Below are 23,434 nucleotides of genomic sequence, written 5' to 3'. Positions count from 1 at the left end.
TTTCCATGCCAGAACAAAGAATATTGATGTACAATATCATTTTGTTTTTGATATGGTGGAAGATGGAAATGTGAAGTTAGAAAAAGGTTGCAACTTTGGAGAATTTTGTAGATGTATTGACAAAGCCAGTGAACACTAAGAAGTGTAGATGGTGTGTTGGTTGTATGGTCCTTGGGGTCTATGTTGTGATACAATAACTCATGTAAGCCATTCATCATGTGCGAGATTATTGTGATAAGGAAAATTAGTCTTACCATGGTTCATTTTTTTATTTGTGCTTACATGGAAAGTTCCTAAATAAAACTAGATTCTTCCACAAGAAAATACTTGGAGTAGAAAAATAGAAAGCTTCTATTTGTTTTGATGATTCATTCTCTTATGTTTTTTTTTTTATGCAAGGGTTGTGCATAAGGAATTTTCCAAAATAAATTGTAGATACAATGAATGTAGACACTTTAGAAATCATTTGCACTTATACAAAAAATCTATAAGTATAAGACATTTTTGTTATTATGAGAGAGAGAGAATTGTCTGAAGAGAGCTGTTATGCTGTTGAATTTGTTCTAGATTTGATATCATAGCTAAATACTCTTAGAGGGTTGTGGAGCTCTCTAGATTATATTGTAACTATGGTTGCTAATAATACAATTGAGTTTGGCTCTAGAGTGGTGGGTTTTTTCCTAAGAAGGGTTTCCCACATATATCTTTTGTTCTTTGTTTGTGAGTTGAATATCTATGTATGTATTTATTTAGCTTGCAATAGTTTAAGGTTTTCCAAGATAAATTTCAGCGTCATCTCTCCTATTAGATTTTGCATTTGGAAGCATTTCATCACTTAGGCTTCCTTTCACCAATCTTACCACAATGATCCCAAGTAGCCCTTTTGTTATTTTGAGCTCCTTGCTTGAATGATTCACCTTCTTCTATATAACCTAGTCCTACTTTTCCTTTGTGTCTATACTAATTTTCCTCATTTAAGTGATTCATTCTTTCTTGGGATTTCATCATCCTGTCATTGGTTTTCTTTTCAATGTTGAGATCATTCTATAGTATCTCATTCTCTAATCTAAGATTCATGATTTATTCATTTGCACTAGTGACTTGATTAATAAAATCTGCTTGCTAAAGGGATAGTTGATTGATTTCATTGTTCTTTTCTTCTATCTCTTCTATGGCTTTTCCCTTTTGTTTCATGACCACATAATCTAATTGATTGAATTTCTTTCTCTCTTTTCATCTTTTTTACTTCTTCTTCAAGAGTATGGTTCTTCTCAAGTAGATCTTTGACTACTGCATCAGCTTTATTTGAATTTCTTTCTAGACATAAGTCTTCAATTCTTTCTTCAATATAGAGAGTGTCATTCAACTGTGTTGCTAGTTCCTTTCTTCTTTGAAGAGATTGAGAGAGATGATCCTTTTCTTTTCTAAGATTTCCAATGGCCAATTCAAAATCCAACTTATCATTCTCAATAGCCTTTTGTAGCTTGTATACCTCCATTGCCTCTGATCTTTTCTCAAAATGTTAAACTTCATCTATGAGAACAAAATATCTCTGATACCAACTATTGGAAATATAAGGTAGGCAATGTTATAGAGAGGGGAGGGGTGAATAAGGAACCAATAAAACTTTATCACATATCACAATTTAATACTTTATATAATATTGGATGAATGAAATAATGCAAGCAGTAAAACATTCATAACACTTTGACACAAGATATGGTGACCCAAAAAAATTCCAAATAGAAGGTAAAAATGGGGCGAGGATGATACCCAAAAGCTTTAGTATAGTAGTATAAAGTTGACCTATTAAGGCTTTCAATTGATCACTTCTAGTGATCTTCTATCTTACGAGCAATAATTACTAGTAATTCCAACTTGTGAAATGATTTACAAACCACACAATGAAGTATGCACTTAGTAAAGATATTTAGCAAAAGACTATTAAGTCTAACCTATTAAAGGATTTTACTAATACACCTATTAGGATGAACCAGTGGCTGATCTCTAGTCTGCAACTCTGATTTGCTAGTTGAGATTCCTTGCGATGATCACCTTGTTATGATAGATAAGTCTCTATTGTACCATATTCTTCTTGTATCCCTTAATTCACACTTCTACTAATTATGTATTCTTCTTATTACACTTTTTAATATGATACAATGCATTACATATATACCAATCCAAACCATAACTTACTAGAGTTGGCTACAATACCAGTTTCACCATGATCCATAAGTCAGCCACACTATTGTAACTTGAGTTCCAAAAATAAAGTTGGTGAAGTTCTAACACTCAAAAACCACTATCAACATTTTTCATCTTCTAACACTTGGTTGAAGTAAAGGCTCAGTCCATACTAATCACTTCTAAGTAGCAAGAACTTGGTCAACTTTTGTGACTCAATGAACACTAAGAAACTCAACATATACTGAGTGACTCAATTGACACTACATGTCTCAGTCAACACTAGATTCACATGGTTAAATCTATGAGCTTGGTAGACACTATAGAACATGGTTAACACTAGAGAACTTGGTTAATACTAGAGAGCTTGATTAATACTAGAGTTTCCATCACTTCCACTAAATAGATCAATAGATATTGCTTATACACTTGGCATGAACTATAAATAGACTCTAAAGCTTGGTAGCAACTATAAAAATTGTAGTAATTTTAAATTTAGTTCTTGGCTCGAGAGCAACTAGAGAACTTGGTTAACACTATTTAATGACAAATAAACTTGGTAGAAACTATAAAGTTTGGTAGAAGTGTAACCAATTGACTAAGTGTAATTCAATAATAGAGAAATAAATATTAATGTCAACAAAATATCTACTATTCTAGAGATGAAATGTAATCCAAATAATATGATATATCTAGATGCTCTAGTTGGAAGATTGATAGCTTTTGAGTTGGATAACTATGATAAATATTTTGCTAGTTCCAAAAGTATTGAGTTTGAATTTGAAGCCAAGCTTTCACTCAAGAAGGAAGGAAGAAAATATAAAGCCAAACAATCTAAAAGTGAAGAAGAAGAAGAAGAAAGTTCTAACAATGATGTTGAGGTCATTGAAGCCCTATTTGGAAGGAAATATCCCAAAGGTAGAGGAAAGTGCAAAGGTAAGATTCCTCTAATCCATTTTTCATGTGAAGAAGTTGGTCACATTGTTGCTATGTTTCCAAATTGAGAAGGTAAAGATGAAAAGAAAAGTAGTAAGTTCAAAGGAAAGAAGGAATTCAAGAGCTACAAGGACTACAAGGATAAAGGTAAGAAATATTGTTTTATGGCTAAAGATTTTGATAGCAGTTATAATGATGAAATGGTCTATATAGATATAAAATATAAATCAAATGATGAGTCAGATAAGATGACACTAATTTCTTATGTTAGTAAGAATGATACATGGATTATTGATAGTGACTACTCTCACCATATCACTGGTGACAAATCAAAGTTTGAACATATGGAACATGTGATGGTGAAAGTGTCAAATTTGGAAATAATGAACCTTGTTGCATAAAAAGAAAAGGTTGTATTTCATTAACCAATGAACTTAGATGTGATAATGCCTACTGGGTTGAAGGACTAAAACATAATCTACTAAGTGTGGTACAGTTGAATAACATTGAATTCAAGCTAGAATTCATGAATGGGAAGGCCAAGCTACTAGATGGTAAAGGAAATTTGGTTGGATCTAGTAATCAAACAAAAGGTAACTTATTCTACCTAGATCTCAATGAAAGTTCATGTTTCATTGCTCAAGTAGAAGAAAGTTTGTTATGGTATAAAAGGCTATGTCATGTGAAATTTGATAATTTGGTCAAAATAAGAAAAAAAAAAGAGAGTAAAAGTTATTCCTAGTTTGAGAAAACCTGATATGGGTCTATGCAAAAAATTTCAAATTGGAAAGATGGGAAAGACTAGTTTCAAAAGCAAGAACTATCATTTAGAAGAAGTCTTGGAGTTGGTTCATATACACCTTTGTGGGCCTATTGGAATAGAAAGCTACAATGGAGATAAGTATTTCATTTTATTTTTTGATGACTATTCTAGAATGATGATTGTAATTTATTTAAAAGAAAAATATGAAGCTTTAAAAAAGTTTAATGGTATCTTGCTAGAGTTGAGAAAGAGACAGGAAAGAAATTAAAATGTCTAAGATTAGATAGAGGAGATGAATTCATCTCTAATGAATTCAATGAATTCTACATTGAGAAAGGACTCAAAAGACAAGCATCAACCCCTGGTACACCTTAGGAGAATGGTATAGTAGAAAGAAGGAAGAGATCTATCATGGATTGTACAATAAACCAGATGTTAAAATAGAATGTTGAAATCAAATACTAGAAGGAAGCAATTAGTATAGAAGTTCATACCTTAAATAGAATACAACTAAAGAAAGACTCAAATCAAACACCTTATGAACTATGGTATGGTTATAAACCAAATGTAAGTTACTTGGAAGTATTTGATACCAAATGTTATATCTTGTAGGAATCTAGGAAAGGAAAATTTGATGTCGAAGTGATGAAGCGTATTCCTTGGATACACCTGTAGAAGTAGAGAATATAAGTGTTTGAATCTAACCACTCACAAAATCATATAAAGTGCTCATGTGAAAATTGATGAGTTTGTAGAAAAGACTAAAGAAGAGAACAAAGAACTTGAGGATTACAAAAGGTTTGTATATTATTAACCTGATACATTATCTAATCTAATTAGAAGTCAAGAAAATTCACCTCCTGAGTCCCCCAAAATTTTTAAAAGTACCCAAGTTGCAACTAGTGCAATCTTAGTAACCATCTAAAGGACCTAAGTCAAAGTCAGAAGCTACTAAGTTGTAGCTAGTACAACCCTAGTCATCAGAAGGACCCAAGTCATAGAAAATGGAACTTGAGCTTGATTTAGAAGATCATGTTCAGCTATGTGAAACAAGTACCAATTCCAAATTAAATGTATTAGCAAGATATGTCAGAAGGCACCATGTACCTAAGGAGATCATTAGAGACAAATCTGGTGGTATTATGACAAGGAGCAAATTGAAAGGTATATGTTTTCTTACTGAATTTAAACCTAGGAATGTTGAAGATGCTTTGGATAATGAAAGTTAGATTGAAGAAATGAATGAAGAGATAGATCAAATGGAAATGAATAAGACTTGGACTCTTGTTCCTAGACCAAAGGATAAGAATGTGATTGGCACAAAGTGGGTTTTCAAAAATAAGCTAAATGATGATGGAGAAGTTTCAAGAAACAAACAAAGGTTAGTTTGAAAAGGTTACTATCAAGAGGAAGGTATTGACTATGGTGAAAATTTTCTCTTGTTGCAAGATTAGAAGGTGTTAGAACATTATAGAGGATTTAAATTTTATCAAATGGATGTGAAATTTGCATTCTTGAATGCAATCCATGAAGAGAAATTTTACATAGAACAACCAAAAGGTTTTGTAATCCTAGCAAAAGGGATACATTTTGCAAACTACACAAGGCATTTTATGGTCTCAAGAAATCTCTGAAAGCTTTGTATGAAAGACTTCACAACTACTTGATAAAGATCGATTGTCAAAGAAAAAATGATAATAATAGAATGTATATCAAAGAAAGACCAAACAAGAAGATTGCATTGGCATAAATATTTATGGATGACAAATTTTTTACTAGAAATGATGACTTGTGCAAATATTTTTCTGACAATATGAGTAAATAATTTGAGATTTCCATATTTGGAGAGATAAAATTCTTTGGTGGATTGCAAATTCAATAGAAGAAAGATGATACCTAAATTACTTAGTCTAAGTATATCAAGAAAATACTAAAGAAGTTTAGAATGGAGGATTCAAAACTAGTTGGAACACCCATGTCTACTAAACTTAGTCTTTCCAAAAATGATGATTCCAAGGAGGTAGACCAAATCATATATAGATCAATGATAGGTAAATTGCAGTATGTGGTGCATAGTAGGGCTGACATTTCTCTTATAGTTGGTATGGTGGCAAGATTTTCAACTAATCTAAAGAAAATCATATGATGGCAATCAAGAGAATCATGAGGTATCTGAAAGGTACTAAAGACTATGGATTATGGTACAAGAAAGGAGGTAACTTAGAATTAGAAGTCTCCATTGATGTTAATTGGGTAGGAAGCATTGATGACATGAAGAGCACCAGTGGTGCAACATTCTTTCTTAGTAAAAGACTAGTTTCTTCGACAAGAAAAAAGAAGAATTGCATATCTCAATCAACAACATAGGTAGAATATGTTGCAATAATAGTCAATTATTCCAATATTATTTAGTTCAAACAACTATTGGTAGGTATGCAGATAGAGATCAAGGATCTAGTGGATATCTTTTGTGATAACACTAATGCAATCAACATATCAAAGAATCTAGTGATACATACCAAGACCAAGCACATTACAATAAAATATCATTTCTTGAGAGAATTGGTGCAAGGCAAGGAAGTTAGGTTGGAATATTTGAATACTAAAGAATAGATTGCAGACATATTCATCAAGCGATTACCTAAGGATGAATTTTTCTATCTAAGAGATAAGATAGGGATAATTCCCCTACATGAAGCTCATGAAATAGAGTTTATTGATGCATCAACCTAAGCATGCTAAAGATTAGTCAAGTTCATGTAGTAATAAAAGGGGAGATTGCATATGAATCTATACTCAACGTACATTAGAAACTAAATTATTTGTGGTCTTTAGCATTGTATGTCAAAGAGGGAGAGTTGTTATGTCATATCATAGAAGATATCAAGAAGGGAGAGTTATATGCCATATCAAATTTCAAGAAGGGAGAATTATGTCATATCAGATGTTATGAAGGGAATATTTGATGAAGAAATTTTTAGTGTTGATATCAAAGAGGGAGAGTCTACTATTAGAAAAAATATGTTGAAGACATAAGTGTTTCCTAATAGAGGGAGAAGACTAAAGTTAGAAGGAGTTCACATTGATAGAGGGAGTTCTCATGGATGAGAATCATAATAAAACTAATGATATTTTCCTTACTCTATTTTTATCAAAAATTTCATTATATTATGACACATTGTATTGCCATCAATGCAAAAGAGGGAGATTGTTAAAAATAATTGATCAATTATATATTGCCTTTGATGTTATTGGAATATGATTGAAAATATCATTGTTGAAGATATTGAAGAAAGGAGATTGTTGATAAAGAGTGTTTTAAATCATTGTTTTGTTACTGATGCCAGACTTGCTATTTGTTGGAATGAAAATTACTTATAAGATCCAAGTACTATCACTTAGTTGATGAATGAGAATGAGTTAATCAATAAGATGTAACAAAGACACCTAAGGGAAAGGTTGAGTTATGATGTTGTAATGAAGTACAAGGATCAATTAAGACAATGGTAAAATAATGTATTGTTAATATAATTGAAGATATAAAGGTTGGTCACACTTAGAAACATTAGAAGGAATAACTTGTAACAAGGTTCTCTTCAAAGCTTGATTAAATTCATTAGTGGGTGTCAAGAAAGTTAGTTTATGCTGGCTATATTTTTTAATTCATTAGTGGGTGTCAAGCAAATGTAAAAGTAGGTTCTGAGAAAAGTTTAGGTGTCAAGGAAGGAAAATGTAATAGGTGTCCTGCACCAGTAAAACTTAGTTGATGTCGAGTAACATAGTAGGTGTCAAGTATTAGTAATTCAATAATGTCGAGCTACTGCATTATTTGAAAAATCAAAGATTCACTAGATCTAAGCCGATAAGGTTATTACCTTGAATTTTTTGAACCAAGTGGAAGATAAGAAGGTTGAGTTGGTGGCATAGGATTTTAGGTTAACTATTTTTTAGGTGAATATAGGTGGATTCCAAAAGGTGTTTCTAGAAGAAACAAAATGTAGGGACAGATACATCATATCTTATCAAATCAATTCAAACCCAAATATGCGTGGGAAGAATAGAATGGGAAATACATTCTAAATTTCTACTTAAGAAGTTACAAGTCAAGAATCGAAGATAGTGTTGTTAGAAAGTGGTTAGCTGGAGTGTGAAGTGTCAAGAAGAAGGCATAGAGAGGAAAGAACAGAGGACAAAGATTCTTCTTTGATAAGTGACCACAAAGAAGAGATTGCATTGGCACAATGAGCAAGAAGACTCAAGGAGATAGAGCTTGAAAGGAGGGCAAGTTGTCAAAGCTGCAGAGATCGAATGCCAGAAAAATGTGTGAGCTAAATTGTGATCTAAAATCTACAAGTTAAGTTGTGAGTTGTATCAGGTCAAAAGCCCTTAATTGTTACTCTCTTGTAATTATATCAGTTGAGGAAAATCCTATGGACTTAGGTTGGTCTAATAGCCATTAAGAAATTCTTTAATAGGGTGACATTCCAAGTTTAATGTTCTAAAGTCCTTTAACTAGGCACACTCCTACCAAGGTCTTTGAAATCCCTTAACTGGGTCACATCTAATAGTGTGATGTAGGCTTTAATAGGGTAGGCCTTTAACAGGGCATCACTTCAGAAGGGTGAGAAATAAGGTAACGTGGTACTAGTGGTTTTTCCCAAATTGGTTTTTCACATAAATCATTGTATTATGTGTTGACCTTTCATGTTTGATTTATGGATGTTGATTTATCGGTAACTTGCTAGATTAAAAGTATTAGCTTGAATGCATGGTTAGTTTAATTGGGCTCACTATACTTAGTGAAAAAGTTTGAATAGGCATTTTGGACCCTAAATAACTTATTCATCCCCCTTCTCAGTTATTCTAAAGCATTTTTCACAATTTGTATTAGAGCCATCTATTGATTTGGTTTAAAGCTACTAGAAGCAGAAAAGATCAGGATGCTCAAGAGAGAAGTTCCCAAGCTCAACAAAAATAACTCCGTAGCATGGAAAAGTTTGATGAAGCTAAACCTTGGATCTATAGGAGATCATGCACAAACCACAATCATAGTAGAACATGCTGATCTAGCTGGTGTCCCTACTGCAAAAGGTATGAAGAAAAAGGAGGATAATCAGGCTATGCTGGAGATTGCCTCTGCCCTCAGTTACGCTGAGTTTGATAACATCAAAGGATGTACATCTACATTCTAGATGTGGGAAGCCTTTTCAAATATCTATAGAGGAGATCAAAATGTCTAGAGTGCAAAAAGAGAAAGCCTCAGAGAAAAGTTTGATGACATGAGAATGGAGGAAGGTGAGAACATTGCCCAATGTGCCTCTAGAATAAAGGAAGTAGTAAGTGCAATAAGAAGTGCTAATGATTTTCTAGATGATGAAACTATTAATATAGAAGTTTTGAGAACCTTTCTCCCCATTTATGAAATTAGTGTATCAGAGATCCAAGAGTTGAGATGCATACCAGGAACAAAACTCACTCTTGAGGGTATAGTGGGTAGGCTTACTACATTTGAGTTATCCAACTTTGATAACTATGCACCTAAGAACATTGAATCTACTTTCAAGGCCAAGATATTCTAGAAGGACACTGAAGAGGTGAAGCCAAAGAATAAGAGAAGAAATATTAAATATGCATCCAGTGACAACAACATAGATGAGTAGGATGTAGAATAGTTTGAAGCATTGTTGGCTAGAAGATTTCACAAAGGCAAAGGTAAATTCAAAGGTAAGCTTTCCTATCATTTGTTTCAATTGCAATGAAGTAGGTCATATTTTTGCAAGGTGTCCATAGAAGAATAACTACAAAGAAGACAACAAGTACAAGAATAGAAGAGAAGATGATTGGAGAGACTACAAAGACAAAGGCAAAAAGTGCTACATTGTAGAGGAAGATGATTCAAATGAAAATGATGATGAAGTAGTCTATGTAACCATGAAAGATGAATCAGATTAGGATGAGGTGACAACACTGGTAACCTATGTAAACAATAATGATAAGTGGATCATAGATAATGGATGCTCTCATCACATGACTAAAGACAAAAGTAAGTTTGTTACCTTTACTCAATATCATGGAAATAGTGTTAGATTTGGAAATGATGCTCTGTGTCTAATCAAAGGAAAAGGTTTCATTAAACTTATAGAGAAAATATCATGTGATAATGCATATTATGTTGAAGGTCTAAACTAGAATCTATTGAGTGTGTCATAGTTAGGCAATGTAGGATGCAAAGTAGAATTTGGAAACAAAACTACCAAAATCTATGACACTAATGGAAATCCAATAGGAAAGGGTGATTTTACTAGGAGTAACTTGTTTTACCTAGATATGAAAGATGTTGCTTGTCTTGTTGTAAGATTTGATGATGTGTGGCTATGGCATAAGAGACTATGTCATGTCAACTTTCACAATTTGATTAGCATCAACAAGATGAAGAAAGTCAGAGGATTGCCAAAATTGAAGAAGCCTAACAACACAATGTTCAAACAATGTTAGCCAGAGAAGATGACAAAGTCAAGCTTCAAAAGCAAAACCTATACTTTCAAGGTAGTACTAGAGTTAGTCCATACTAACTTATGTAGTCCAATTGAAGTGCAAAGTTACAAAGGAGACAAATATATAATCTTGTTTGTGGATGACTACTCTAGAATGATGACTGTCATGTTCCTAAAACCAAAGTATGATGCATTTGAAATGTTCAAGTGGCACTTGGCTAGGGTTGAGAAGGAAACAAGAAAGAGTCTAAAGTGGCTCAAATCAAATAGAGGAGGTGAGTTCATATCAAGGGAATTTGAGGTGTTCTGTAATGATAAAGGAATTAAGAGACAAATATCAACACCTAGAACTCTCCCACATAATGGTATTACAGAAAGGAGCAATAGATTAGTGATTAATTAAGCCAAAACTTTAATGATGGAGAAGAATGTTGCACTAAAGTACATGAGTGAATCTATAAGTACAACTATCTACACCCTCAATTGAGTTTGAATCAAGAAAGTTACTAATGCAATAGCTTTTGAACTTTGGTATGGTCATTCACCAAATGTTAAGCATTTCAAAGTATTTGGTTGTAAGTGTTATATTCTTAAAGAGTCTAGGAATGGAAAATTTGATATAAAATGTCATGAAGGCATATTCCTTGGATACTCCACTAGAAGTAAAGCTTATAAGTGTTTAAATGCTAAAAATAAAAAAGTTGTGGATAGTGCAAATGTAAACATTGATGAGCATGCAAAAGTTCAAGATAATGAATCCATCAAGAAACTAGAAGAACATAAATCTTTTGTATACTACTATGAAGGAATGCCTAATGAAGAAGATGTTTTCAATCGAATTGGGAATCAACAACAAGTTTTAGTATGTGCTGAGTCACAACTAGTGAAAGCTGAGTTGCATTTAGATGCTAAGTTGCAAAGTGGAGAAAATGTACACTCTGATTCAAAAATCAGTATACATGAAAGAGATGGTGACCTACCTAATAGAAATGTACATAGTGAATTTGATGCTAAAAGACCAAACATGGAAACAAGGACTGAACCCAAGCTATCAAAGTATTTGAGAAGGCATCACCCTATAGATCAAATCATTAGTGATAAGGAGGCTTTACCAATGATAAGGAACAAACTAAGAATTGAGTCATGTCTATTGAGCAAGATTAAGCCCAAGATAGTAACAAATGTGCTACAAGATAATGATTGGTGCAAAGTAATGGAAGAGGAGATAGAGAAAATAGAGAAGAATAAGACTTGGAATTTAGTTCCAAGACCAGCTGATAAGTATGTGATTGTAACCAAGTGGGTGTTCAGGAATAAGAAAAATGAGAATGGAGAGATCATAAGAAATAAGGCTAGACTAGTTTGCAAAGGTTATGCACAAGAAGAAGGACTAGACTATGGGGAAACATTTGTCCCTATTGCAAGAATGGAAGGAGTCAGAACTCTACTTGCATATGCTACCTACAAAGGTTTCTAGTTCTACCAAATGGAAGTAAAGTCTACTTTTCTTAATGGTATATTGGAAGAGGAAGTCTACATTGAAAAACTAGAGGGTTTTGTTGATGAGAACAACAAGGCTATGGTTTGCAAACTGCATAAAGCTCTTTGTGGTTTGAAGCAAGTAGCTAGAGCTTGGTATGAGAGACTTCACAAATATTTGGTGAAGATTGGATTTAAAAGAATAGATGGAAACAACAACTTGTACATCAAATTAGAAAAATGTAACGATATCCTGATATCATAAATCTTTCTTGATGATATAATCTTTGGAGGAAAAGATGCACTATGCAAAGATTTTGCTGACCAGATGAGACATGAGTTTGAAATATCAATGTTTGAGGAAATTAAATTCTTTGTTGGATTAAAAGTACATCAACTAAAACATGGCATATTTGTGACCCAATCGAAGTATATCAAGGAGATACTCAAGACATCTGGCTTAGAGGATTCAAAACCAATCAATACACCAATGATAATAGGACCCAAGTTATCCAAGAATGATGAATTTTTTGAAGTCAATCAGACAATGTATAGGTCTATGATTGGAAAGTTACAGTATGTTGTGCATAGTAGACTAGACATTGCATTTGTTGTTGGGATAGTAGCAAGATTTTTTGCAATTCCAAAAGAAAATCATCTTATGGTAGTGAAAAGAATAATGAAGTATCTAAAAGGAACATATGACTTTGGCTTATACTACAAGAGGAGTGAAAAGTTTGAATTAAATGCCTACACTAATGCAGATTGGGGAGGTAAAATTGATGACAAGAAAAGCACCAGTGGAGGAGCACTCTTCATAGGAAGAAGGCTAGTCATTTGGACTAGCAAAAAGAAAAGTTGTACCTCATAGTCCATAGTTGAAGCTGAGTATGTCATAGCTATCATCAATTGTACCAACATTGTATGGATCAAACATTTGTTGAAAGGAATGAAGGAAGAGATAACTAAGCTAGTGATACTCTATTGTGATAATTCAAGTGCCATCAACATATCCAAGAATCATGTGATGCATGCAAAACAAAGCACATTGCAATCAAGTATCACTATGTAAGAGAACTGGTTGAAGACAAACAAGTGAAGATGGAATATATCAACTCAAAAGAACAAATTGTTGATATCTTCACAAAACCATTACCTAAAGATGCATTTGAGTATCTTAGAGGTAAGATAGGGGTAAAGCCCATATCCCAGGCTATTTGAGCAATGACAAAATCACCCTACATCAAATATGTAAATTGATGAAATGATATAAGTTGATGCAGAGCACACTAAAATGCTAAAATTCTAAATTAGTTGCAAGCATGGTGAAAGAGGAAGAAATTAGAAGTTGTAAAGTCTACATCTGAATATTTAAAGATGCTAAGTCTTTGGAATTGTTGTCAAAGAGGGAGAAATAGCATAAACTAATAAAATCTACAAGATTAGAGGTAGATATAGAAATTGATAAAATGGTAGAAACTAATAAAACATATAGAGGGAGAAATAGAAAATCTACATGATCAAATGTATAGAGGGAGAAACAACAAAAAAAAAGGAGAAAGGAAATAGCAGCTAAGAGGAAGAAGCAGAAGTAAAGAAATCAAGATGAAAAATCAAAGAGGGAGTAGAACAAAGAAGGAGAAGATAGTGTATCAACAAAGAGGGAGATATGAAAGCTGATGAAGATAGTAATGACACATTTTCTTTCTTGGCATTCAACTTGGTTAATTAGCTTGGTTGGTTGATTACTTTAGTTTGCCATCAATGCCAAAGAGGGAGATTGTTGGAATATTACTGAAAAGATCATTGTTGAAGATATTAAAGAAGGGAAATTTTTGATAAAGAGTGTTTTCAATCATTGTTTTGTCACTGATGTCAAACCTACTATTTGTTGGAATGACAATTGCTTATAAGATCCAAGTACTATCACTTAGTTGATTAATGAGGAGGAGTTAATCGATAAGATGTAACAAAAGCACCTAAGGGAAAGGTTGAGTTATGATGTTTAATGAAGTACAAGGATTAGTTAAGACAATGGTAAAATGATGTATTGTTCATATACTTGAAGATATAGAGATTGGTCACACTTAGAAATATTAGAATGTGCACTTGAAGGTGGACCCATATGTGTCCTAGGATTCAACTCGTAACTTCACAACATGTCATGTTAACATAATAAACCATGCCAAAAGAAACAACATGCCTTATTAGAAGGAGAATGTTGAAAAATAGAGACCACAAAGAATGGTTCACAATTTGAGAAATACAAATGACCAATGTTTTCTCTATTAGGAGGAGCATCAAGGATTGGACCCCATCAACATGTTAATGGTGCATAACAATGACTAACACTAGATACAACCATTTTCCAAATAATCCATTTTGTAAATACCTATTCCATCAGGACCATAAGCATCCTTGTCACATTACATAATCAAGAATCAACAACATTTCAACTATATGCCACTAAAAAATTAAAAATCATCAATTATATTGACTTACATAAACATCTCTTGTAGTTGATAGCTCCTTAAACACATACAAATCCATATACAAGCTTGGAAAAAATCCATTTTGCAAAAAAAATAGCTAGAACACCTCTTCTCCTCTTGGAGAATGTAGTACGAAATGATCCCAGAGGTTTAAATATAGTCAAATTGGGCCTCTCCACTTTTACCAATGAACTTAATGAAAAATCTAGAAAAAAAAAATTACAAACATTAACTTTCTCAAATATCGATGTAATTTAAAAATATCCTAAAGTAAAAATAGTGTAAATGCAATGCTACTTGCTAAATTCAAAAGTTTTTGAAAACCTTGATCAAGTCTTTTTGACCCTTTACATGACAACATATGTCTCTAGGGGTCCTATGAACCCTAGCAACATATCTCATTTGTTCCAATGGGTCAAAAGGGGTTAAAGGGTATCCTATGACCCTTTTTGATACATTTTATAACAACATACAACCTTAGGGGTCTGAGAACCACTAGGAACATGTCTCATGTGTTCAAATTGGTCAGAGGAAGTCATAGGGCATCCTCTAACCCCTTTTGATCCATTATTTGAGAACATACTTCCCTAGGAGTCCTAGGATCCCTACAAACATATCTCATTTGTTTGAATGGGTGGAAAGGGGTCATAGGTTATTCTATCACCTATTCCAACCCATTTAATGAAAACATACATTCATCCTAGGAACCCTAGGGATGTGTGTGTGTGTGTGTGTGTGTGTGTGTGTGTGTGAGAGAGAGAGAGAGAGAGAGAGAGATTGAATAGGTTGAAAGGGGTCTAAATATATCTTATGACCCATTTTGACCCATTCCATATGGGACATGCCCCTAGAGGTCCTAGGAGCTCTAGGGAGATATCATTTGTTCAAATGGGTTAAAAGGGGTCATAGGGTACCTATTGATCCCTTTCAACCCATTCAATGACAATATTTATGTAAGGGTCCTACAACCCCTAGGGACATATCTCACATGTGCAAAAGGGTTTAGAGGGGTCATAGAAAAATCTACAACCATTTTCCATCCATTTGATGACAAGATGTGTCATTTGGGGTCCTAGAACCCATAAGGACATATTTCTTATTATGATATTGCTAATAAGACTTAACTATGTGATTTTGAGCCAAAATCATTGACCCATGTTTCATGATTAGTGAATCAAAATGAATCCATCTCTCATGAGAATAAATGGAACACTTAGTACTCATTGGATCTAGGTGATGCTCATAGCTTGGTGAAGCACCAGCACTTCCTGGGAGGTCACCCATCCTAGTACTACTCTAGCCTAATCGCACTTAAATATGGAGTTTCCTCCATGGTTAAACCCAAAGCTTGCAACCCCATTTGAAAAACTTCACCAAGATTTGTGCCTTATGAACCATTCATTACAAGTCCCCTTAAGCTCATCAATTGATAAGTAGGAGATAATTTCCATAGCAAGTCAAATTCTGATATTGCTATTAGGATTTAACTATGTGATTTTGAGTCAAACTCATTGACTTTTTGTGGAAATTATCTCCTACTTAACATATTTATTATGTTCAAAAACATTGAAAGGGGGTCATAGGTTAGGGTAGCCTATGACTTATTTTGAACCATTCAATGAAAAAACATATCCCTAGGAAGCCTAGAACCTCTACATCCATATCTCATATGTTCAAATAGATTAAAAGGGGTAATAGGGAACCATATGACCCTTTTCAACCCTTTTGATGACAACATATATCGCTAAGGGTTATAGGATACCTAGGGGTATATCTCATATGTTTGAATGGGTCCAAAAGAGAAACATTTGAACCTATGGCCCCTTTTAATCCATTCAATGATAAGTCTTGTCCATACGATTGCTAGGACCCCTAAGGAGATATCTTATATATTTGAATGAGTTGAAAGGGGTCATACAGAAACCTATGATCTATTTTGAACATTTTGATGATAACATATGTACCTAAGGATCCTAGGACCCCTAAGGACATATCTCATATGTTTGAATGGGTCAAAAGGGATCATAGAGAAACCTAGACTTGTTTTAGCTCATTCGATCACAACATATGCCCCTAAGAGTCTTACGACCACTAGAGACATATTTCACATGTTTAAAAGTGTCAAAAGGGTTCATAGGGAAACCTATAACCCCTTTCAATCCATTCAATGACAAAATATGTCCCTAGTGGTCCTAGGACTCCAAGAAACATATCTCATATATAATCCTAGGGGCCCTAGGACTTATAGGGACATATCTCTTATGTTTGAAATCATTGAAAGGGGTCATAGATTAACCTATTACCCCTTTTGGAAAATTCAATGACAACATATGTCCACAGGGAGCCTTGGTCCCATGCAGATAGGAACATATCCCATGTATTTGAATGGATCAAAGGGGTTGTAGGATATCTTATAACCCCTTTCAACCCATGTGATGATAATATATGTCCTTAGGGGTCTCAAGAACCTTAGAAACATATCCCATGTGTTTGAATGGGTCAAAAGCGGTCATAGAGAAACCTATGACCCTATTCAACCCATTCAATGATAAAATCTATCCTTAGGGGTCCCAAAACTCCTGAAGATATATCTCATGTGCTTAGATGGGTCAAAAGGGGACATAGGAACACCAATGACCCCTTTCAACCCCATTTTATAACAACATATGTCACGAGGAGTCCTAACACCCCTGAGGACATATCACATATGTTTGAATAGGTCAAAAGATATTAAACCTATGATCCCTTTTGACCTATTTGATCAAATTATCTATGAGTCTAGGGGTTCTATGTGCCCCTAGGGTAATTTATGACCCCATTTGACCCATCTAATGACAATTTATGTCCTTAGAGGTCCTAGGAACATATCACATACATTCAAAATGCTTGAAATGAGAAATAAAGAAACCTATGAACCCTTTCATCCTATTTAATGACAACATATGTCCCTAGGTATCTCACATGTCTGAAAGTGTCAAAATGGGTCGTAGAGCAACCTATGACCCCTTCCAGCTAACCTATGACCCCTTTCAGCCTATTTATTGACAACATATGTTTGTAGCGGTCCAAGGACCCCTAGGGACATATCTCACATGTTTGAAATGGTTGAGAGAGGTTTCAAGACTGCTAGGTCAATAAGAAAATTAAAATGTGAAGAGTAAGCCATAAAAATTATAATATTGTTTAAAATAATTGCCAAAAGCATTTGTGGTAGTAGTAGTATTTGATATAATAAAAAATGTTTCAACCTAAGTGCCAAATTGGGTACGTGAATGAGTTTAGGTATGTGGGTATGAAACATTGGTATACCATAAATTCTTAATATTTTTGGGGGGCATGAGGATGTTGGATACATTTTTGGTAATTGCACATCAAGTTGGCATAAACCTAATTTGTTGATTTTATGTTTTTGCTAATATTTTTTAAATTCATGACATATGTTGGGTTTCCTTGTAGACTCTACTAAAGAATATTTCTTTTTGTAGTCGATTAGACCTAAAATGCTTTGAAATTTCAATTTAATGCATCTTGGGTCCAATAGATGTTGTGGGTAATTTGTTAAAATTTGAAGCCCGCCACTTTTATTATATGACCAAGATAAGCTAAGTAGCCTATAGAAATCCCTAAAAAATTGATGAAACCTCATCATGAGACTATGAGATTGAAAATGTATGTTAACTAATGGCATTGATGCTACAAAATAGATTTGTAGATGTCATTCATATTGAAAAGTATTAATGCTTAAAGTTGTTCATTTAACTATGTTTGAAAATTACATTTGTAAGAACCTTCTTTAACATTGCTAAGTATCTACCTTGATAAAATAGTAGACATTGCCTTAAGAATATGCAACTATGAGAACTATTTTATTTAGGTAGAATGAGAATGTGTGCAAAGAAGATTTATAAAATTCTATTTCTTGTGCAAGATATTAAAGGTCAAAGTTGACATTTTAAAAACTCCTACTTATCAATTGATTAGCTTAAGGGTCTTTCTAATGAATGGTTTATATGGAGCAACACTTGGTGAAGGTTTTACAAATAGGATTGCAAGCTTTAGGTTTAACCATGGAGGAAACTATGTAGTTAAGCCTACTCAGGCTGGAGTAGTATTGGGATGGGTGACTTCACGAGAAGTCTTGGTGCTTCACCCTTGTGAGCATCCCCTAGATCCGATGAGTTTTAAGTGTCCCATTTATTCTCATGAGAGATGGATTCATGTTCAATCACTACTCATGAAACATGGGTCAATGAGTTTGACTCAAAAGTCACATAGTTAAATCTTGATAGCAATATCACAGTTTGATTTGCTGTAAAAATTATCTCCTACTTATCAATTTTAAAATCTATTAGGAACATGTAGACAATAGACAACTCTAAACTCTATTTGGTTTTGGCTTTGAAAAATATCAAACCTCCCTGTAAGACTTTGCAACCAAGTAAAGGAGTATGTGGCGAGAATAATAGAAACTAATTCACTTCTCTTGAAAAATCACCTAGATATGAAATATTGATCAACATAGAGAGCTATCCTGATATATTTACATGTTCTTATTCTTCCATTTCTATTTGAGCTTTTTTTAATAAATTGATCCTATCAAAATACTCTTTGCTTCACTTTTCTTTGTTTTTCAAGTGGACTTATAAGTCGGTTCATAAATTCTAGTACTATTGTATAGAAAAAGTAGTAGAACCACAAACACTTGATTTGATGAACCTAAATCATATTACATGCATTCATAGCATATTGAAGAATACCCCTACTTTAAAAAATATTACCCCAAACTACTAGTTTGTTACTTGTCTTCAATATCTGCCCAATACTTAATACATGCATTTTATTCTATAAACCCATCTCCCCCACCCCAATGGAGGTAATATATGGCCCTACTTTTTGGTCATCTTAAACCCTCCAATATGAGGGCATTGCTCCATCAGTAAATTACTAAGTTGTATATAAATAGATACAATGCACTCGATTCGCAAGCCCAAGTGAGTGTCAAAGGGTAAGATTCTTGAACCATAGTATAAGGGTCTTGTGGGGTTTTCCATAGAGGCTATGTTTTATCTTGTTTGAGATATTGAGATAAGATAAGATAAGATAAGATAATTTATTAATGTCCAACAAGAGACCACAAATGGGTCTAAGGGACTAAGAGTACAAGTAGGGGCCATAAGGCAACAAGACCACCAAACAGTGTCCAAAACAATAGAACAAAGCAAAACAAAGCGGAGCAAAAAGAAAAGAAGAGGAACAACCAACAAGAAAGGGGGTTACAAAACCACATAACTAGTTGTTCATAACCATGGAAAAGTAGCTCAGGATGGAGGGATAATTAGTTGTGTGTCGAGAAGTCTAAACCTGATGCCAAAGACAGGAGATATGTTGTTGATGGTGGTGGTGCATGTGGTCTCTACATGGTCTCCTTGATCTAGTGTGAGAATCAAACTAGCATGAGATTAAAGAAATCAACCCCATGTCCACTATTCATAATTATTGTTGTATTTTATCCTTACAAAACAAAATTGTTGTATTGTTGATCCTCACAATATAGCTAAAGTTGGTATCAAAATCATAATCAATTATTTGAGTTATTATAAATCTTTCTTCTTGATTGGACAACTTAAACATCACACACCAAGGCTTAATGTTAGGCTAAAAGTGTTAAATACTCGAAATTGACTTATTTTCCAAGCTCAATTTCCTCCTTAATGTGTAATGTTTAAGTGTAAGCCCTTCAACATTCTTTATAATCTTTTGAATTTTAAGGCCCTCTAATTAGCTTAGCTGTGTTGTGAAATTTGGGAATGAGACCGTTAGTTCGCTTGAAAAAGTAGGATGATATTATGGACAAAAGGTCGCATGTGGAGAAAATCTTAGATGAGAAAGACCTCATTGTAAAAACAATAGATCAAGTAAGTTTTTGCAACTACCCACCTCAAACAGATGTTACTTTTGAAAATCATTCTAATACTAAGGGAGCTTTAGATGCTGAAAGATTTCCTTTCAGTAGAACTAAAGTTGCTTTTAGGGAACCTGAAGAAAAATATCAAGATGTTATACGCGTGTTTTAATATCGGTCTAAGCGTCTATGGAGTTTTAGATTCAGATAATATCTTCATTGAGCAAATGCACATCAGATAAAGCTATAACTTAAGTACTAGAAATCGATCTAGAAATATAAGCTTAAGAATGATGTTCAAGTGCAGATAACGTTTTCAGAACTTTGGTATTAGAAAGGAAAGCGTACCACATTTATTCTCAGCAGATGTCCATGCACCCTCTCAACTCATTTCTTGAAACTCCTTTTCTTCCTCTAACTAAAACAGCGGTTTGCTCGAGAACAACCCTTCTCAGGTCTCAACATAGAATCTGTAGAAGATTAAAAAACATATTTACAGTTACCTTTCCGCAAAGAAAGGGAAGCCAAGATTCTTTACACAACAAGATCGTCTGCCTCGTTTCAAATATTTTAATGTGATTGAAAAAATGAAGGTAGCTAAACTTATTGTAGATATACTAACCCGACTCAGTTTCTGCAGCAGTAGCCTTTATGAAATCATAGTTAATATCTCATCTAGAGAAGCAAAAGAAAACAAAATACTTCAGTGATTTTTAGTATCATCACAAAAGATAAAGAAACTACTTCAAAGATTATTAGTATCCTCCCAAAAGAGGAACAACATTCTACAAAAACAAAAATAGATGTTTACACGCAGATGAAGAGCGCAAACAATGAACTTATTAAGCTGATGCCTTTCCCTTTTGCCTTTTCCTTTCTACCATCATTTTTGTTCGCTATCCATCTTACGCGATTTTTAATTTTTTTTTAAAATCCTTTAGTCACGTTATTTTTCATTACTGTATTCTAAAAAATAAATATAAATTTATAAGTGACTCTTGTCATTTTTACTTTTTTAATAAAAAATAATTTAAAATTAATAAATATAAAGCAATAAATATTTTAGATGATGGTTATTTTAATTTTATAATTTAAAAACATAATATTTATTTTCTAATATTCATATCATTTATCCTTTAAAAATTTACCAATTTCATCATCAAAATTTTGATTCTTTTTTACATGTTCCCTTTGTTCATTGTCATTAAATTGGTCCTACTCAAGATCCAAATGAAAACTTCATCTGACCATTTCAACATATTGCTAAAGATATTTGTAAACATCACTTGTCTATATGTCAATTTAGACGTCTGAAAATGTAAGTGATAAATAAATTTGTGATCTACATATCCACAAAATAGATCAAATGCTAGATGAGGAGTTGGTAGCAACATGACCAGATGAAGACGGTAGAACATTAATAGTACAAAAAATAAAACTCAAAACATCATAATGCTATCACCATGAAATGAAATCAAATAAATTGCAAATGTACCACAGCCAAGGAAGAAAAAATTAGATGATAAAATAAAGCTTCTTGAACTAAACTATTTTTAAATTATATATATTTTTTATAATTATTAATTTTTCAATTTAATTTTTATTTTTATCCAAAAATATAGTATTTGTTTTACTATTACATAATAAATATTTAAAATCTACAATAATATAAACATAGTAATAACAATATATTTAAAAACTCTACTTAATCTAAAATAAATCATACCTTATTATATCGTTAAAATTAATTTTTAATAAAAATTTTAATTTTACAGTGATATAAATTATGGGACGTAATATTTAAACATAATAAAAATTAAATCATAATTACTTAGAAACAATTTTATAGCTACATCTTAAATGCGGAAAGTCTTGTTACAAATAAAATTCACCTTACATGTGACATGACAACATATTGTGTAGACATGGTAGTGCATTTCAAAAAAGATGAATTTGGAATACGTGGAGCATGAAGGCATGATACTAAACTAGTGCAAATATGTTTCACCTAAGTCGGTGCCTTGAAAATGTGGACTCTTTTAGTGTTATTATAGTAACTTGCATACTCTATCAATGTTATTATGAAAGATGATAAATAGATTAGCATGTGAAATTATGATACAAAGCTTGTGATGTTCCCTCCTATAGACCAAATTTGGAATAGGATATGAATTGGTGGCACTAAGGTTAAATATCTAATGGGAGAGATCATTAAGAGATTATCTAAAGGAGGTGATTTTTGGAAGAATGGAGAACAATATAGAGGGTTATATCATTACCATTGATGTAAATCTTTAGTAGTCTGTAATATCCATTGCATTGATTGGTGGAAACTAACTTAGATAATCAAAATAGATTAATGAGTAAAGGAAGAGGTTAATCAGTAAAGGAAAACACCAGCCATGATTGATGATCAGTGACTATACTAGAAAAGTTATAAGTGGAAAAGAGAATTAACAACCAATCATGAAAGTAGTCAATATTGAAATGTAGAAACGTTGGAAAGTGTGATATTGCAAAGTGAAGTACAAGAGAATTTGACATTGGTATGATTTGGATAAGTATAAGGAAGGTGCAAGGTTACATTGGCAAAGGTCATACATTTTTACTAGTCCAAGAGGCAGAAAGGTGAATCTAGTTGAAGGTTTATAGTATGAAAAGTAAATTGTAATTAGATTTCAAGATATATGAGGAGATAAAGAAGAATAAGTGCAAAGCTCAAAGTTTGAATAGACGATAAGCATTAAGAGGCAAAAGAGTATAGGTAGGTAAATAGGTTATGAGAGAGAACAAGTAGTGTACTTGAGTAAGAAGGAGAAAAGAAAAGGAGTGAATAGTGTAAGAAGACAAAGTAGTAAGAGAGAGAAGCTAGCAGATAAGTAAAGTAATCAAGCACTAGGGATCAAGTCATTGAGAAGAGAGAGCATTATGTAGTTGTCACAGCTCAGAGACCTAACTAGATATGACAAGTAAGGAATGCTACAACCAAATCAAATATTTGATTTTTTCCTAATAGTCACAATATGTAAATCCCTTAATTATGTGAACCCTAATAGGTTGTATTGTAAGTCCCCTGATAGGGTAGACTCTCAAAAGAGTTTTGTAAATTCTTTGAAAAGGTAGATCTTAGTAGATATTATACATCAAACAATGTACAAAGTAGCTTCTAACAAACTGAAAC

The 23,434-nt window shown here is 33.1% G+C and overlaps 1 pseudogene; it reads left to right on the top strand.

Moving 5' to 3' along the window:
• The window catches only part of LOC149550179 (microtubule-associated protein TORTIFOLIA1-like), a 177,496-nt pseudogene that overhangs the window by 73,511 nt on the left and 80,551 nt on the right, over nt 1–23,434 (top strand).

The sequence above is a fragment of the Cupressus sempervirens genome, chromosome 7 (assembly GCF_028749045.1).
Source record: "Cupressus sempervirens isolate cs-2001-9-10 chromosome 7, ASM2874904v1, whole genome shotgun sequence".
In the NCBI taxonomy this organism is placed as follows: Eukaryota; Viridiplantae; Streptophyta; class Pinopsida; order Cupressales; family Cupressaceae; genus Cupressus; species Cupressus sempervirens.
Note: the sequence above shows the minus strand (reverse complement) of the source record. Positions and strands in the feature narration are given on the sequence as shown.